At 40.1% G+C, this 10,303-nt stretch overlaps 1 long non-coding RNA gene across 1 annotated transcript in view; it reads right to left on the reverse strand.

The window, feature by feature from the left end:
- Window positions 1-9,759, reverse strand: part of LOC125762015 (uncharacterized) — a 30,196-nt gene extending 20,437 nt beyond the window's left edge. The window contains exon 1 of the long non-coding RNA XR_007418156.1: window positions 7,845-9,759. This is a non-coding gene — a long non-coding RNA (uncharacterized LOC125762015). The remainder of the gene's footprint in view (window positions 1-7,844) is intronic.
- Window positions 9,760-10,303: the final 544 nt, after the last annotated feature.

Below are 10,303 nucleotides of genomic sequence, written 5' to 3' on the forward strand. Positions count from 1 at the left end.
ATCGTTACTATCATTGAATACGAAATTTAAAGTCAGCACAAATGAACTTGGCAAACGAGTATGCCCGGCATAAGATAAAGTACAAGGAAGAAATGCATTGCGAAAATTGTGCACTTCGGCGTATAGAGGCTTACAATAAGGCTAAAGGCCGTAATACTTAAATATAAAATATATAAATTAAAAAAATGAAGTTGGCAATAAGTACAAAATCCAACAAACCAAAAAGCACTGGAATATTTTTACATTTGCATGACATAACAACAAAAATACTATAATGTTTACAATATTTTTAAAAATTTTGTTACATGATGCTTTTCCAAGAGTAACGCGCAACATAGATCCAATTGTCCGAAATTAAAACAATTTACCAAATCACTTCGCTTTTAACCAGTTTTCCTTGTATTGGGAAGGGGTGTACGGTAAGATTGCTTTCACTTGACTAATTGCTGTCAAATTATGGCCCCTTTACGGAAAAGTGAGAATACGATGCCGATCACTTAACAACACGAAACGAAGGGGAAGAACAGTAGAACTTTCTTTTGCAGTGAGCTCTACACAGACAACAAAAACCGGAGGCCAATAAAAAAACTGCTTCCCTTTCAAAGAATCAAAGAGTTTAAAAGCTCCTTCAACCCATATCATTCGATCAGTTAAAAAAAAGGTTTTATGTTTGCCGTGGTAAGCGATTGGGTAGAGAGAGAGAAAAAAGTACATTTCACTAAGAGTAAAATCTAATCGGAGGTCTCTCGGGTTCCCGAGGCCCAGTTTACCTGCTTCATCTTTAATTAACGGACGCAACGAACCATTTAAAAGCAAATCCGTGCGTCCCTTTTACATTCTCGATGGACGGGAGGAAGGAAAAAAATGCTTTCCAACGATGATCATGGTGATGATGATGACAGCGATAATTAAAGATACTGATTCCTGCTTTACAGGGAAAATTGCATAGGAAAGATGCTCGGTTTGAAGTCATCGTATTGGTAGGTTAAAAACATGATAAAAAGATCGTACTGCTAGCCAATTCAAACCGTCATCATCTTCAGCATCCGATAGTGGCGCCCCTTTAGAGCTACTTCATTGTCTTATTACCACCTGCAAAAGGGAACGACACTTTCCTTACGAGATAAGACAAGAAACAGCAACTAAATTATGTCAAAAAAAATACACGATAGCTTTTCTTTTCCTTCATCAAAAAATTGTATACGCTACCCGGTGCGGTGACCCGAATAAGCAGGAAAACAAATGAAATCCGACCCGCTTAATGAATGCCAGCAAGTGAAGCTAAGATCAACATATTCAACCGCAGCGCAGTACTAAGCATCAGAATAACAAGAAAGGAAAAAAATGAGACACGAATTCATTTGGTGCAATTTTTCATTACACTTCGAGGGGTTAGATGTATTAGAGCTTACATTACTGTTTGCAATAGACAATGAAGACAGAAGGCAGAAGATATGAGATGAGCAAAAAAAAAATCCAACCCACTTGCGCACAATCTGAATGAATATCTTCATTCAAGGACCACTCTCGGTACGCTTGTACTGCCTGAGGGAGAGGACACAAGAAAAAAAAAACATTACAACTCGTGTAGTTTTTCCTGTGATGTTTTTTTGTGTGTTCTTTCTTACGTTTCACTCTCTTCATGCCCTTTGGCTTGCGCTTTCGCTTGATGATTCTTAAATATTCATAACGCTGAAACGAAGTGACACCGCCAACGGTTGGGCCTTTTTGAGTAAACAACGTTTGGTGCTGCGGAATAGCAGAACATAAGCAACAACGGCAACGAAAAAAAAAGTACGAAGAGCACACACATACACAGCCTTATGTAAGGGTTCATTGTGAAAGTTTTTTGTTCTGCCTGCTAGGTGTTTTCTGGCCGAGCTAAGCGAAATCCCTGCAGGATAATAATGGGTCGCCGTTTCGACAAGTCGCTCGCAAGCACCCTCGACAATCGTCCGTATAATGAGCGGGTGTCGTTATCAGTCATTTGACCCCGCACCAACCCACCACTTCCCGGTGCTCATCCGAAAGCAGTTCCCGGGCATAAAAGGGCCCGCCAAAAGGTGAAAAGAGCAATTGGACATCCCGTTTGTTGTGTGTGTGTGTGAGATTTTTTTTTGTGTTGTTTCTTTTTTTTTGCAATGTTGTTTGTCATTTAGGTCCTGCATTAGTGAAACGCTTTTTTTTCTTTCCCTACTGTTAGCCTACGCTCAAACATATCTTACAGATACGACCTGAATTTTAGCCATCATTAACCCTTTCACCCCAAAAAAAAAGGTAGGGTAGGTGAAAAATTTTCAAAACGGATTGTCACTGAGTCGGTACTTTTTTATCATCGTTAAACCTCTCTTTGCTAGTAGAGTTGTAGATAATAATCTTACGGAAAGGGTTCATCCGGTTGTTTTAAATCAGTGACAAACAGAGGAAAACTGTGGAAAGGAATTATATAGCAAATGAATGGCTCTGTCAACTGGTGGACGAACATAAGGGCAAACACTTAAATGTGGCGTCTATTTACCGGTAGTACGGTATTTTGATTTTTACTTGCACAATTTTTTAATGCTTGACCCATTAAAGTGTCAAAATAAATACAAAAAATTAAATGTGTAAAAATATTTTGTTGAACTCTTGGAAATCTTGAGAAACAATTCTATAATATTTCTTTTGAACAAACGAAATTTAAATCTCAAAGCAATTGTTTTGCCATTCATTGTGATGCTAAGCAGAATATAATCCATTTCAAAACGGAATGATTTATTCTCGACGTATCAGATCACAGTATCCTTTTATAAAATATTTTCTTCCTACCTCAATTAGGACGGAATGGCAAATATTCAAATATTAAGAAGTAATTGAGCGCATTGATTATTCACTGCGGGCGACAGCGCTCGATGACAGGTTACCGTCCATCCAACTTGGTCCTTAAAAAAGTCCGTTCCCTATTACGTCAAAAGCGGATCATCCTTCCACCGAGTAAAACAATCAAAACATTATGATAAAGCGTTCTCATTCTCAATAAATCAATCTCGCCATACCGGCCAGCCCTTGGCATCCGTCCTTTATCGTCCTTTGGTTCATTTGTTTCCTCACACACACACACCCTTTTTTATTTTCCTTTTCTACTTGCCATCCGCAGTTCATGTCATTTTTCATCCTGACTCAAACAACACAATCATTCCCGGACATCTTGTCATGCCCATGCTGCAAGAAGGAACGGAGAAGCAATATTTACCCAGTCGAACTCCCCCCACGAAGATAGTCCGGTTGAACTGAACTGGACGTTTGGATTCCGTACCATAGCTGTCCATTAAAATTATTGCCAAAGGAAATAAATGAATTCCGTTCCGGCTTTCAGATTGCTGGCATTCATATGTGAGTTCCTTTTCCTTTACTTTTCTATTCTTTTTTCGTTGCTACAATAGCAAATAGACGGTTGGATTCGTTTCCTGAAAATCACAGCCTAAACCTTTTTACCCATTTTGCTGGGAAAGAAAACAAGAAAAGTCGACAGAAAAAAAAAAGAACCAACCCATTTTGTCCCTTTTTGTCCTCAGTCCGGTACTTTGCACAGGGCAGCTGATACGGCACCAGTGAAGGAGTACATAAATTTGTTAAGACTTTGGGGCATTTGGATCTCTTTTTGGTTCGGTGCTTTGCAAATTGATGATTGAAACGCTCGGGTACGGTAAATTGAATAAAATCTACAGCAGAGATAGGATAGATAGAAAAAGTAGGCAAAATGCAAACGAGAAAAATAGAATTTCTTTTAGATGTTGAAAGAAATATAATGTCCATTTTTAAGCTACATTACAATATAGAATAATATGCTATGTAGTTGTTTTACTCTAAAATATTCAAATTCAAATAAAAACATCCACAATTTTAAACATTTTTCCGTTTAACAATTGGTCGGTCTTCGTGGTATAAAAATGCTTCCTCTCTCTCTTCTTGGCTTTTAACGACCTTACAGGTTAAGCTGGCCATATCTGGCTTACTAGACTTAATTTTACCACATAGCCGGATAGTCAATCCTTGCTACGGAGAGACGGACCGGATGGGATTTGAACGCGGTCCTGCGGTGTGGACCGGCACCGTTTATCACATGCACCACCGGGCCGCCCTCTAAAAAAATGCTTTATAGTTTGTAAATTAATTTTTATACTTTAAAGATAGTGGTAAATACTCCTTAGCAAGTAATTTAATGGAAATGCCATATGTATTTGAATGTGCTACATCAAAAATTAAATTATAAAGCTAAAATTTGTGTTTTGCTAACATAAAATATAAGAACAAAAAAAAATAGAGTGTCTACTTTATTGAAAATTTCTTCACCAAAATAAAGACCTGCACAGAAACGATAAAATATGCTGTTCTATGTGTCATATTCAGTCGAACAGTTTCCTCGAAATGGAAGTAAAATCTCATTTATTTTGCCACTATTTCATTACCAATCGTTGAAAACAACTGTCACCACCTTTCTCCATCATATCGGTACCATTTCGGTACGGTTCACTTGTTCGCAACAACTTCTTTCACTACTCGCTCATGAAGCAGCCGAACGAAATGATAATCCAATCGACAGGTGACTAGAGCGATGATGTAAAATTCGATGTGACGATTGACGACAGACAAATGCTTGCTTCTCTTGCCTATTTGTTGGATCTGTAAATACAAATTGCTTTTTTTCTTCTTCTTCTTCTTCTCAGGAGCTCGTCGATCGGGGTCATGTTGATGACCTAATTCTATTTGAAATTCTATTTCAATGGTACCGGAATCCTCGGTACCATTGAACGCACCTTGTCGCGGGAGCTGCATCCCTACAAATCACCAGAGAAAAAAAACCCACATCAACGATCCGATAACGGAAAGTAAATGAACTCGTAAATTTGATACCATTGGGTGCGAAGTATGGAAAGTGCCGAGGCGTCAAGACTGACGCGGAAAAAACCGATACCTCGCGATGTCATGGTGAGGCGAAACGTCATAAATAATCAATTGTTTATCCTTCGGGGTGTAACAAATTACCCAGATCATATTCCATTACGTTCACATTCGTGCGTAGCGTGTTATCGGCTTCCGGACGCCGTGAAGGAAAACGGGACGTAAATAAGATGAAAATATAAGGGACGCGGGATCTAACGGTCCATTTTATGGGCGAAACATACACTTACAGTGCGGTGTATGATGGTTGTGCGTTGATACAGGAGCCCAAGGAATGAATATTTATTTGCAAATAAACGTGTTTTGATGAAGTGTGTCAATAATTGCAATCCCCATACCAAGATCTTTTCCTTATTTATGTGTTTTCTTACTATATTTTTTATACAAACTAAAATGCAAGGAAAATAATTTTATCAAAAATACATTTCAATACACAATTTTATACCACTTTTAATTATTTCCTCGCAATATGTTTTAAAAGTGCTTTGCTTTAAGTTGGTGTAATATTATTTCTATTACTGTAGAAAATTAAATTTTCCCATCGTCTTCTACCTACCAGCAGTAAGACGATTATCAGTTCACATTGAGGCAAGCAGGCAAAAAAATTTCTTCTGTCTGAAAATAAACCATATCACCCCAAGGGCATCAATCACCTTTCGCTTCATGCTGTTCGCGTACTTCGCATTCTGTTCGCTGTTTGCCATGTCAGACATAAAACAGCTCCTCTACCAATGCAATGGAAAATAAACGCCTCGGAAAAAATGCCACGGAAAACGTAAGGCCTTTTTTCATCTTCTTCGGTGGACCTTCAGCCGAGCGTCCTTATTTTGCTGGGTTGTCTGGTACTTTTTGTACCCATCAACAACACACCGAGAATCATCATCCGGCCAACGTTGGGCAGAGCTGCTCGTTGCCTAAAAGCCTATTTTTCTTCGTCAATAATAAATGGCGAACCTTAGTTTACGGTGTCGTTTTCACTCACAGAACCCAAATTGGTGAACCCATCGTGCTAGTCGGTATACGGCCATACGCGTATACAAAAGCATACAAATGCATGAACACACATGATCAAACGTTTTGTTACACAGCTACAGCCCTGCTTGGTTGTCGTCTAAACTTTAAGGGTACAATACTGCAAAAGCTCTTTCATGGATGGAGGCGCATGGTACTTCACGGTACGTAACTGGCTGCGTTCTGCGTTTTAGGGTGCCACCCCAGTAATGCTCATCGACGATAAACGATCAGCGATGTTAACGGTGCAAATGGGTCACACTTTAGCAGTACGAATCGTGATACTGGCGGGAGGCTTTATCGGTGGTGGTCCCTACTATACAACTTCATTGTTCTGGTCAATGGTTCACGAACAAAACGGCTCTTTCCATACACATACATGCACACAACACTGGAGCTCAGCTTTTCACAACCTTCGCTTCTCTTTCCCAAAAATACTACTTTATTCTTGTACCACTTGTTCGTGCTATTATGCGAGCGACTTTTGTGGCATTCAATTTGAAGTTCCTTTGTCAAGCAGCCGGTATAGGTAGCCGTTTTCAAAGCTGTGTACTAGGTTGAAATGGTTAACAGAAATGGTGCACAAAAAGCTAAGGGGCATAACACAAAGCTTTGCTTTTGAATTTCGCCGAAAAAAAAAGATATATGGCATCACTAAGCTTCACTAAATTTTATAGCAAGAGTTGGGGAAACGCGGAAAAAAAAGATTTTCATCTTTTTTTTATTCATCCTTTCAAACTACACTATGAAAGTGCAGTGCCAGCCCTCTAATACAAGCTGGGCAAAGTCGTTAATTGAGAGTGGCTTAACTATTGAGCTGTGAAACAGGTTTCTGATGGCCGGTCATGCCATTTGTCGACGTATCGGGAATGACATGCACACGTCAATGCGCACATTCGGGTAGAGCCGAAAAATTAGACCGCCTTTACACTTCAATGCCTTTTGATGTGTCGTTTTTTTGCAGTTGGATGCATCGGTTCGGTGCATGTAACTAATGTATAAAACCATGGAATGCTCAGTGTGATGCACGTAAAACTGAGTGATGTAAACAAGCCAGAGGTTTTTCAAATTTGAAACAATAAATAAGCTTATCTAGTGAGATGATAAATGTTCAAGCCAACTATTTGAAATAAATACATTGTACACAAAAGAATAGTATATTTTTATGATTTTGTACTTAATGAAAACTTAAAATAAAATTGTAGTATTATTTTAAATTCTAACTAATTGAAGTTTGCTTAACTTTTCTTCATTATAAATCGAAAGTGTCGATTAGAATGTAGTTTAGAAATCAATAAATGTCTATTTTTTGTTAACTTAGTAACTTTCTGACGTGTTTGTTATAGACGTACAATCCAATTGTATTAAAACATAATTTTAACTGTCGTTGATTCTTGCCAAAGTGGTTAGCCTGTGTTATTAAAAACTAAATAAAAATGAAACGATTCAAACTGATCGTCTTACGTAAAGACGATTACCATTACGTATAAAACTGATCAATTTATAATAACATACTTCAGTAAATTACGGATTTGTTCAAAATAACAAAAGCGAATGTATGGTTTTTAACGTTTTTATAATAAAAAAATATATTTATGTATTTTATATCAAAGCTTCTTTTGTAAAACTTCTCTATTCCTTAAGACTGTTTTTTTCTCACAGCAATGTTTAAATAGAATTTAGTATCATTTTATCATAGTATCAGGTTTTAGGTATTCCAATTTTAATTCAATCGCAAGAAATCATTATAATTCAAAAGCTTTACCAAATCTATGTTCACAAAAATTTTACCAAAGCATTATAAATAATATTTAAATTTGATGTCTATATGTTCAGCGCCAGCTGGAATTTGGCGCAGTTAAATAAAACGATCAAAAACTATTTCCGCTTACCTTGAAAATTCCATGCGGGCCCACGTTTGCTTGCCCCTCAGTGAATGTTCAGCCACACGTAAGCACTTCCACAGCACCTCACCACTAAACAGCACCACATGACGTCACAGTTGTGTGTCCTACTTTGTCAAAAACACTGATCCACTGGCACATCGGCACAGTACCTCTCACCGATTCTTCATGGCGACCGTCACCGCTAAACCCGTTATGCGACGAAATCTTTTCTGGCAGTGATTTTCACGGCACCCACACTATGTCGCGTTGGTTCGCTATTTCGGTCCGGTGCGACATATGCTCGAAGGTCTTCTCAACTGCTGGAATGTTGCGAAAATTTGAAAATGTGTCACAATCTTCTGCCTAGCGCAACCTTTTCAGCGGGACTGGTTTCATTATTCAGTTGCCATTCGGTCATGATTGAACTAGTGCCTGCCTGTGGTGGAGTTTTTCTAATAGATTGTGGATGAGGTGATCACAATCATGAAGATTCGAAGCATCACTCAAAGTGACCGAACCCCAAAAATAGATCCACGTTTAACCGATTGGTTGATTTGTGTTTTTTTTTCCTCTCTTCCCTACCCTTCCCGGTCACCGATCTCTCGAACGTTCATTTCCAGCGTCATGCCTTGCTGTTGCTGTATTTAAGTGTGTTATTATTAATTTGATTTTCTTACACATCGTTAATGCTCTCGCTTCCCTTGCTCACACGATTCTGCTTCAGCGTTCCTTCTACGTTATTCACGCACGGTCAGGTGAGCGAAGGCCACGCGTTTCGCTTTGGCAACCACGAGGTCGTGCGACCGGAAGGAAACCGTCCTACCATGCGTCTCCATCGTGCTGTCTAATAGTAAAATCTTCCACGGCGCGGGTCGGTGCAGAGGAAAGGAGACGGGAGGGGAATATCTTTTTCTTATAAGAAAAGTTAAAAATAGCACCCATTTCGACGCTATCGCCAAAATTGCCACTGAATAGTCGATGAGTTTTCGCTAAAATTAGCTTATGTTTCATGTTAAACGGTACCGAAAATAGAAACGTACGCGTGATTGGGTTGGCCTTTCCTTTTTTTTATTTTGGCGGCGTATGCTTTCTACCTGTCTTTCTTTGATGTGCTTTTTTGTTGTTGTTGTTTGGATTCTTCCGAAGATATTTTTATTGTACACATGGTTGTTGTGTTTTCGAATGCTTTAATTTTGCTTTTCATATGTTTTTGATTATCTCTTAGTAAAACAAGACCAATTTTACGTATTTCTTGTCGATTTTTAGCTCTCTCTTCTAGTTGATTTTGCACATGCAGACTAAAAGTTCAATGCAACTAATCTGCTTCTGTACACTTTTGCTTACTTTGTTGCTAATTTCCATCCAAAACTGACGTGTCTTTCGCACACCTTCCGACAGGTTACGCTTTATTCGTTCAACACTATCTCGCAACACATGATCCTTATCTGCACTACAGATTGGCAAAACGTTATGCTTCTAGGGTTCTGTTCCCACGGCACGGGACACGAACTACCGATACCGACACGGCTTCACAACACTGACGAAATGTACGCACCGAACTCCCGCTCGTGACTGGTTACTGGAAAAATTTCACATCACGACCACACCTCCCGAAACGGGCTGCTGCGATGGCTCGGTTCGTATTGCACCCGTCGGTGGTAGTAGCGGTAGTGGGGTGCACGAGAACGGGCGTAGTAAAAGGGATGTCTATACCCAGGACGTTCTAGGCAATGTGTAGCCTGGATTCGTTGAAACCCGAAGAAGACCTACAACCCACTTCCAGAGCTCCAGGAACTGGTGCGTCCCTGGGCAAAGGATGCTACAGAACTCCCAGCGCACTCCCTACTCTCTATGCTGGGTAACCTCTCTCGGGGGCACACGGTGTAAAACGGTGTACACCGCTCCCGTCGGTAAGCGAGCTGGGACTAAGCCCAGAAATTTAGAGCAAATCATCGCACCGCAACCGAGACATCACGGCACTACGGGGTTCGCTGGACGCAAAAGCCGCGCACCGGATATATGTCGCGTTTGCGTATGCGTGTGTGTGTGTATAACTGTCGATCTACAGGAGCACCCATACTACTGCGCGTAATGCGAACAGTACCCGAAGGCCACCGCCGACCGTATCCCGATCGGTTGGGGAGCGGTTTTTTCCGTGACGAACACCGGAATTTTTCCTGCTACAAGGACCATCGGCACGTTTTGCTCAAGCAACGAAGCGACGTTCATTTTGTGTGGTTGCTCAATAGAATGAACACAGATCTGGGATGTTCATGCGGGCACGAACGAACAACACGAGCAAAAACCGAAGCGTCTCACGTTCGTGTCTTCGTGAAAAACTTGGGGAAATGGCGAACGCTTGAAACGAGTTGTTCGCAAAGTAACACTTTGCCAGCTACTGGTGGGAGCAGAACAGAACGATACGGGGCCAACAGAAAAGCGCCTGTGTTGGTGTAGAGTTTCGT

This window comes from Anopheles funestus, chromosome 2RL (assembly GCF_943734845.2).
Source record: "Anopheles funestus chromosome 2RL, idAnoFuneDA-416_04, whole genome shotgun sequence".
Classification (NCBI taxonomy): Eukaryota; Metazoa; Arthropoda; class Insecta; order Diptera; family Culicidae; genus Anopheles; species Anopheles funestus.